Here is a 9723-nt window from a genome sequence, read left to right as displayed (position 1 = left end):
CCGCCGCTTCTTCTCTGCCGCCCGGCGCCCAGCCGCCATTTCCAGCCTCCCTCCCCCAGAGGGAAAGCAGCAGCAGCAGCAGCAGAGGCCGCCAAGCCCCCGCCGGAAGTGGCCTCGCGTCCCGCGGAACCACTTCCGGGGCAGTACCGCCTCTTTCAAAATGGCGCCTTAGCAGCCACAAAAGGCTGAGAAGGGGGGCTGTCTTCCAAGATAGAGCTTTAATGCATAAACACTTTCTTATACGTATAAACACATTGGGAGCATTTATACCCTTCTCCTCAGCCACAAAACAAGTACTTTATGTTTGCATCCACACTGGGGAGATAACACGCTTTGGCACCGCTTTAACTCTCTGTCTGGCTCAAGGCTATGGAATTCTGGGAGTTGGAGTTTGTTGTGGGCCTCCGCTCTGGGCCCACAACAAACTCCAACTCCCAGAATTCCATAGCCTTGAGCCACAATAGTTAAAGCAGTCCCAAACTGGGTTATTCCTCCAGTGTGGATGCAGCCTAAACGAATGCTATAGAACCCCCCCGGGATTTGCAGTTTGTTGTGTCTCTGAGAGGGAAGGTCCACAGAACTACAAATCCCAGGATTCCATAGTACGGAGCCATATTAGCAGTCAAAGCGCTTGTCAAACAATGCATTATTCCCGCGGTGTAAATTCAGCCTATTATTGAAAGGTCGCCTTCTGAGCTCTGCTGCCACACCGCAGAATTAACACAGTTTGAGACCTGCCCCGGCTCCTTCCTCCGGAATCCTGGGAATTGTAGTTTTGTTGTGGCTGTGGATGCTGGCCATGAAAGCCTTTGACTTCACAATGGCCATTTTGCTCAAGGTTTGACCAGTCCATTTGGGCTCTTAAATCTTGGCCCTGGTTCAGCCCCAAGTTGGCATCTGCAGCTGAGCTGCTGCACCAAGTTTGCAAGCTGGTTATGCGCCATGCTTCAATGTAATTGCAAAAGAAGAACTTAAGAGGAGAAAGAAAGATGATCATTGTTATTATAATCACTTACATCCCACCTTTCTCTCACTACAGGGACTCAAGGCGGCGAACAGCAAAATTGTCAAGCCATGGAGTGGAAAGGGCCTTTCTCAGCCCAATTTCAGTTACAGCAAGGAGCGAACACTTCCGCCTCCTTCGCCTCTCATGTTTGGAGAGACTAAATAACCCCCACTCCACCCACCATCTTGATTTATTTTTAATTAAGACTCTTACAGAATGCCTACGTAAACACAAAGGGCATACCATAATTCATCTACGCAGAACAATTAAAGCACAATCTGGCATCCCTTCTTCACATCACTTACCTTTCAGCGATTCCCTCTACAGCCAAGGCGTTTGTGGAGCAAAGCGACTTCAGACAACTCAGAAGCAGAAAAGGACAAACGCAAACCGACGGCGGAATGGAAGGACTGGGTTCCTGCTTTCATTCGGCTTCATGAGAAGCCACCCAGAAAACACAGCTGTCCTCAGAAGTGTGTTATAGTTGCCCCTAAACCAGCTGCATTGCAATGGGAGGGCTTCTTTTAACAGTCAGATCAGAAGGTGAAACTTTAAAATGAAGTTTGGTTCTTCTGCTGCCCATTTAGAAAGTTCTCCCATCAAAGGATTACATACAGGTGATGCATTTAGCCAAGAAGCAAGGAGAAAGGATGAGTAAATATGCTCTTCTAAAGGCTTCTGACTTTCAGAATAAATCTACACTGCAACTCCAGCTGTTTGATACCACTATAGTTGTCGTGGCCCCATCCTAAGGAATCCTGGGATTTGTACTTTAGAGATACGTAGACATCTGCAGAGCAGTTCACGTGAAATTAGGTTCCCAAGTGAAGTAATGGTAAGTGCTCCTGTGTTTTTAATGGTTATAAAGAGAGACTTTCACCTGCTGATATTCTCCCTTCTACAAAACTATTAAAGAGATAGGAGCCCTTAGTTCACTTGATAACCCTATGTGAACTGCAGCTCCCAAAATACATTGATTTATGAGCCATTAACCACAATAGGTGGTTTAGGTGGCAGTCTTCCCCTTAAAAAAAGAGCTGGGGAACAAGCCACAGGGGCAGGACAGGTAGCCACCCACTTTCTTTCTTATCCATCCATCTCCTACCTTTCTTTCAATACTTGGACTCAGGGAGTCCAGAAAAAAATTAAGACAAATACAGATTAAAATGCACATATTGGTTTTATAAATTATGTTGTTGTTTTTTCAGGTGTTGAGTTGGAGCTCACAAAGAACTGTGCTTACTCCAGTGGCAGGGACTGGAAACTGAATTCATCTTACTTTAATTACTGTTAAAATATGCTGTATTCTCTTTTCTCTCCCTCTCGCTTTTTATTTTCAAATGCACAAAAAAGAGCCAGGATGGGTAGGCAGAAGAAAGGAAAGACTTTCAAGATCTAACTGTATCTGTACTTTTGCCTTTTTGCTGGGGAATGAAGCTCCTTTTCTGGCATAGTAGTAGTAGTAGTAATAGTAATAGTAGTAGTGGGTAATCCCACAGCTTTCATCCTTATTAGGGAAGCTGTTGCCTCTTCTTCACATACAAATCTTTCTTTTTTTTTTTGCACTACCATTCCTTCCCACCTTTCAATAATTCAGGCCATCATCATGTTTTATTCACCCAGTTGTCCAATTCATTTACACATCCCTCCACAATCCTGCTTTAAAAAAGACCCTCTGGGTTTGCTCTGGCTGGGAAGCAAAGCCTGGATCCTCTTAAGAATCTGCTAACCAGGATGGAGAGGGCTTTGGCCCCATTTCCACTGGCCTATAACACGGATCAGGATGCGAATCGAGGGTGCATCGTTTCCATTAGAGCGCGCATTCGACGCGCATTGCTCCAATATCGTTTCCATTGAGATTCGAATCTGAATCGAATTATCCTGAAAAATCTGAATTTTAGGTCAATAAACCAGTTTTAAAAAATAGTGCTTTTTCAGCTAATTTTCCTGTGCCTCCTGAGTCTGATTCGGGGACCTGGAGATGGGAGGAGCAGCACTCAAGGGGCTGGCCTGGGGGTGTCACCCTCTTTGTTCTCTTTCTGCATCGCCGGCACAATTTTCTTCCGTTCGCATAGCCTTTCCCCCAGTGGATTGGGAAGCAGGGTAAGGCAATCAACGCAGTAAACACATTATTCCCCCTGCAACCTCCCCTCTGCTCCACATTCATAGACTGATGTGTGAGGAGAGCCATTGAACACCATTTTAAACTATTCTTTTTTCTCCTCTGCCTGAGCGCCTGAGCAGCAGATGGGCTTTGCAGGACATGCCCTTGATCCAATTTGCCAAGCCTGGGCTTTGGATGCAGAGTCTCTCCCCACCAAAGCCCACAGCCTTCTCTCCCTTGATTCAATTTGGCAAACACACACACACACACTATATATATATGCGCAATATAATGTATGTATAATATATGTGTGTGTGTGTGTATATATATATATATCTTTATACACACACACAAACATAGATATATACACACATATTTGTGTGTGTGTGTGCACGCACATATATATACACATATGAATGTATATTTGTATTATTATTATTAACCTTTATTTATAAAGCGCTGTAAATTTACACAGCGCTGTACATGCAATCTTTTTAATTAGACGGTTCCCTGCCCTCAGGCTTACAATCTAAAAAGACATGACACAAAAGGAGAAGGGAAAGGTGGAGGGAAAGGGGATGAGGTCCAGCAGTTCCTCTCTACCTCCGAGGCCTGGGCCAAGGCAAATGGACTGGAGGGAGGGCTTGGCTTCATAATAGATGGTTAATCGTCTTCCAGGGAGTCCTGTTGGAGCTAGCTTGCCTCTCTAGTAGGATAATACATATAAAGTACATAGCAATACAGGAAATGGTTCGATAAAACAGGCACCAAAGAACATCAAGTAGCAAGCGACAATTATGCAATGCCTGGGAAAGCTTCTCTGAACAGGATGGTCTTCAACTATGTTCTGAAGCTGGTTAAGGGGGAAGAAGGTTCCAGGAGTGAGGGGCAGTGAGTGAAAAGGGGCGAATCCGAGATGGGGCAGAGGAAATCCTGTGCTGGGATAGCCGACCCTGACTACCAGAACGGAGGGCCCTAGTGGGAAAGTGAGGAGAAAGAAGGTCTGATAAGTAAGGAGGGGCCAGCCCATGGAGGGCTTTAAACGTCGACAGCAGGAGCTTATAATGAATACGGAAACGGAGGGGGAGCCAGTCAAGGGATGCCAACACAGGAAAGATGTGGTCAGAGCGGTGGGCAGATGTGATAATGTGTGCAGCTGAATGCTGGACAGAGATTAAAGGACGGAGGTGAGAAAGAGGAAGCCCAGCCAGGAGGACGTTACAGTAATCCAGTCATGAGATCACTAGGGCATGGACCAGGATCTTGGCTGTAGAGGAAGAGAGATATGGTCGGATTTTGGCAATATTGTACAAGAAGAATCTACAAGCCTTGGCTGTGGTCTGGATCTGAGGGATACACGACAGAGAAGAGTCAAAGATAAAACCAAGACTGCGGGCTTGCTGGACTGGTTGAATAGAAATGTTGTCCACAACGACAGAAAAGGAGTGTTGAAGGGTGGGCTTAGGAGGAAAGGCAAGAAACTCCGTCTTGGACATGTTGAGCTTCAAACGCCGATGGCGCATCCACTGCGAGACAGCTGTGAGACATGACGAAACTTGCTGTTCAAGCCTTGGAGAAAGGTCAGGGGTGGAAAGATACAACTGGGTGTCATCGGCATACAGATGGTAGGAAAAACCAAAAGAGCTAATGAGTTTACCTAAGGACAGTGTGTAGAGAGAAAACAGAAGGGGACCCAGAACAGAGCCCTGGGGAACTCCAACAGATAAGGAAACAGGAGATGAAGTCTGACCACCAGCAACCACTGCAAAAGATCTGCCTGACAAATAAGATCTAAACCAGTCGAGAACAGAGTCTAAGAACCCAAGGTCAGAAAGTGTATCAACTAGAAGACAGTGATCAATGGTGTCAAAGGCTGCAGACAGATCAAGAAGGATGAGAACAGAATAAAGGCCATTAGCCTTGGCCCGTAAAAGGTCATTTGAGATCTTAGTGAGAGCTGTTTCTGTAGAATGCCTTGGGCGGAATCCAGACTGAAAGGGATCGAGAATGGAGTTGGCTTCAAGAAACTCAAGACAGCGAGAATAAACAACCCGTTCCAAAACTTTAGAAAGAAAGGGAAGAAGAGAAATCGGACGATAGCTAGACAAAGAGGAGGGGTCAAGAGAAGGTTGTTTCAGAAAAGGGGAAATGAGAGCATGTTTGAAGTCCGAAGGGAAGGAGCCTGGAGAGAGAGAGAGAGAGAGAGAGAGTGAAGATATGGAGAAGAGAGGGCAGAAAAGAAGGAGCTATAGAAATTAGAAGACGAGTAGGAATTGGGTCAAGAGAACAAGTTGCAGGCTTGCAAGAGTTCAGAAGTGTAGAGAGTTCATCCAAAGAAGCAGGAGGAAACACAGAAATTTTTTAGGCGAGGGCGATAGAAGATTATGAGCAGAAGAAGAATCAGGAGGGACTATCTCAGAGCAAATAGTGGTGATCTTTGAGATGAAATAATTAGCAAAGTCGTTAGGAGAGAATGATGAAGAGACAGGAGGAGAGGGAGGTTTAAGCAAAGTGTTGAAGGTGGAGAACAAATGCTGCGGGCTCCTCTCATTGACAGAGATCAATGATTTGTAGTAATTCTGTTTTGCCATAGAGAGGGCGCGTGAGAAGGACGAAAGAACAAATTTGTAATGAGTAAAATCAGCCCACTGTTTGGACTTTCTCCAAAGACGTTCAGCCGCTCTAGAGCAGGACCGGAGAAACTTAACGATGGGGATAAGCCAGGGCTGAGGCCTAGTCTTAGAGGAAGAAGTGCATATAGAGACAGGGGCAAAGCGGTCAAGAGTCGAGGAAAGAGTGGTTAAATAAAGACATTGCTGAGTCAGCAGAATCCCCAAGATTTAGGGAAGAGAGAGATGAATCCAGGGTCTGACCAAGATGATTAGAGTTAACAGACCGAAGATCACGAAAATAGCGTTGAACAGTGTGATGAGGAGGAGGAGTATAAGTGAAAGCAAAGGAGATTAAGTGATGATCAGATAGTGGAAAGTCAAGTGCCAGGTAGTCAGAAATGGCACAGTTTGCAGTAAGAACTAGGTCAAGACAGTGACCAAGAGAATGCGTTGAAGAGTTGGAGTGTGGCTGGAGGCCAAAAGAAGCCAGGAGAGAGTTAAAGCGAGATGTTGTAGGGTTATTGGAATCATCAATGTGGATATTAAAGTCACCCAGGATCTAAAGTAAATTATAAAGTAACAACTTTTTTAATTTATGAAAAAAACCTCATCTGTATTCAAAACCCACTGTAGAAATAATACAGTTTGAGATCCCGTAACCTGTCCTGGCTCAGTACTAAGGAATTATGGGAACTGTTGTGTTTGTGAGACATTTATCCTCCTCTGCCAGAGAGTGCTGGTGCCATAATAAATTACCATTCCCAGGATTCCCTAGCACTGAGTTATGGCAGTTAATATGGGGAGACACAGAAGAGCCTCAGATGCAAGGGGTTTAGGACGAATAGAGCCTCCTTCTAGTCTGGGGAGAAACAACGGAAGAGTCTTGGATCCGGCCGATTTTCATTGGCTGCCCCCCCAAAAAAAACCCAAGACTTGTGACGCCTGAAGCCAACGCACCTGATTGACAGCTTGCAGACACAAATAGGAACGGGGAGCAAATTACAACGCTTTAAAATACAGCAATTTAAAATAAACGAGAACGAAAACAGGGTCTAAATAAATTGAGGTAATTTGCCCCTTTTCGTAATGGAAACGATGGAAAAAAATCGAATTAGACTTGGAAAATAACCTGAATCAGATTCGCGTCAATATAATCCGTTTTATCTGCCAAGTGGAAATGGCACCTTTGTGATCTTCAGCCCAGGAGAGAAAAAGGCATCGCTGCAGCTGGCAGAAATCCAACAAGGCGCCTTAAACATTCGCCAGCCCTTTGGGTTGCTCAGCCCAAGGGCAAATGGCTTCCATGCCAATGTGCATGTACTCAACTCTAGAGAACTGCATGTTTACTAGAGACGATTTTGAGGCAGGGAGTTTGAACTAGAACCCAAACATTTTGCATGCGTTTGGGATTTGAGACTGAACCCTGTACATTTCGCTTGCAATGCTGTTTAGGGTCACATGCTGCCTTTAACATCAGTCTGAACTGTCATTTGATCAAGGCCACCAGTCACCTGACAAACAAAATAGCCTGGTGCGAAGCCCCATTTCCTGAGCCACCCTAGGATTTGTGTAATAAGAATGATGCCATTCCAAATGAGTAAACAGACAATTTCATCTTTGGAGACGACATTCAATTATTGCAAAGGAGCAATTGTCCTCCAAAGGGGTGGGCAGAAACTCTGTGTGTATTGTGATGGTGGTGCTGGTGGTGGGCAAGAAGTAGATTAAATGCCGATGAATCTGCCCATGAATATTTAATACCTTTGTCTTTGGTTCCTCTTCAACTACAACTTGGAGCTGTGCCAGCGCCATTTGAATGCTTGCCTTTGTGAACAGCCACATCCATGCCTGCGTCCCCTTCGCACTGTTTGTGGCTCTCAGGCTGTGATCTGTCACGAAGGTGTCCTGGGTGAAACATCGGCAGGAGAAAGAGCATCCTCCACTCCTCTCATTCTGCGCAAAAACACGGGGTGGCTTGTCTCAATAGCTAGGAATGGCCAGTGACCTCTCCAGCAGGCAGAGAAAGAGAGAGAAAGCGCTGTGACCTTCACCTTGCTTGCCAAGGCAAATTGCAATTAAAATGCATTAAAGGCATAAGAAGACATGGTTGGACATGAGAGAGGTTTCTTAAACTAAAAAGACTGAAGAGACCTCCGCATATGCACACTTGCTCTTGGCATGTTTCCATACAATGAGGAAGGGGAGACTGAGCTCCATCCATGACCCCCAGATGGAGGAGAGTGGGCATTCGCCTGGGTAAAACAACATTTTAAAAAGTCTTGTCAAAAGAGGGCAGATTCTGAGGAGGCAAATGCAATCACATTGCTCCTGTGCATATTAAAGCACCCGCAGACCCATCTTCCAGCCAACAATCGAAAATGCATTTAAGATGGCCTGACTATTTATTGACACAGAAGGTGTTGCTCCAAATATGCCGCTCAGAGTCTGCAGCTGCAGAGCCACCAGCTTCCCATCTCTGCCTCTCCATTAGTTCAGCCGACTGGGGAGCAGCTTCAGTCTCTTGCAAAAGGCATCAATTACATGGCATTTCGGACAAATTGCATCTCGCTGCACGCTGGCAAATATCCTGGGGCGTTCATCTGCATTCTGGGCACACCAGCAATAGAAGAAGTAGCAGCAGCGAAGAGATGGAAATCAGCGTTCACACATCAAAGTGGGGGCAGCAATGAGAGTGGCAGTGCCAGGTGAAGGGAACTGCTTTTTCCATAAGAGGAAGAAAGGACTCCTCTATGGATATACAAAGAGAATTTCTCTCTCTCACCTCTCATATGCAGATTTCTTTGTTTTTATGGGCTCCAATCCCACCAATCAGGTGTGACACAGAACAAAATAGAGTGAGGGACCTTGGTATCCGTTGGGGTTTGGTTCCAGGATTCCCCATGGATAACAAAATCCATGGATGCTCAAGTCCCATAAAAACAATGACAAAGTCAAACAGTATTCATTATACAAAATGGCAAAATGAAGGTTTAATTTTTTTAAATTTATACATTTTTAAAATTATTTTCAAACCATAGATGCTTGAATCCATGGATATGGAGGGCAGACAATAAATGGATGCACACCAATAGCACTGGGGAAGGAGCCTCTTTCCCCAAACGTCCCTGGTCTGCCAGATTCCTGGCCCCAAACTCAAACCATCACACTATCCTGGCTCTAAAGATTTCATCAGAGATTTGCTACAGGTGTCCCCTGGGACTGAGAGGGTAACCTGCCCAAGGTCCTTCCATGGACCTCCATGGCTGAATGAGCATTTGAACCCTGGTCTCCTAGAGCCCAGGACTGAAACCACCACTTTATGCCAACTCCAATATGTCAGCCCTTTCAATTTTGCCAAGAAAATCCCATTCTCAGCAGGGAGAGACACAAGGCCAGGGACCTGTCAAGGCAGTCTCTCTTTTATAGACTTACGCACCATGGGGCAGTTGTAAAAGGCAGGGGAACGGCAGCAACTTGACAGAGAACTACAGCAGTGTCAAAGAGTGTTTTGCTTTCTAACTTGACTATTCTCTTTCAAACATTTTGAATGCACTCCCATCCCTTAAGCCACAGGTGGGCAACCTATCACCCTTCTTCAGGTCCCTCAACCCACCCATCTCCTCCTCCCAGAAAGAGCAGATCACTGAACCAGATCACTAAACCAGCACGTCTGCTAAGACTCACTGGCTGAATGGTACTACATCAGCTGGGACCAGCAACTGGATTTAAACCCTCAGGAGAGAAGTTGCTGCCGCAGATGCAATACTCCAAGGGACATTCAAGTTGCCCAAGCCTGATCCAGCAAAGGGAGCCCAATCCATAGGTGGGAATCACAGTGCTCACCTAACAGCACAAATTGCACAAATGGGCTTATGAAATTTCTGCCCTTTTTGAAACTTGATACCCAACCAGCCTCTTCAACACTCCCCTCCCATAAATGCATTTAAGTGTCTATTTCAGTTTAAAATGGAGTATATCCAAATCCACAGCCTATAGCAGAT

General features: G+C 45.5%; 1 protein-coding gene across 1 annotated transcript in view; it reads right to left on the bottom strand.

The window, feature by feature from the left end:
- The window catches only part of TNRC6A (trinucleotide repeat containing adaptor 6A), a 292395-nt gene that overhangs the window by 45988 nt on the left and 236684 nt on the right, over positions 1–9723 (bottom strand). The window lies entirely within an intron of this gene.

The sequence above is a fragment of the Sceloporus undulatus genome, chromosome 8, assembly GCF_019175285.1.
Source record: "Sceloporus undulatus isolate JIND9_A2432 ecotype Alabama chromosome 8, SceUnd_v1.1, whole genome shotgun sequence".
NCBI lineage: Eukaryota > Metazoa > Chordata > Lepidosauria > Squamata > Phrynosomatidae > Sceloporus > Sceloporus undulatus.
The sequence above is the reverse complement of the archived record's forward strand: the minus strand, read 5'-3'. Positions and strand labels throughout refer to the sequence as shown.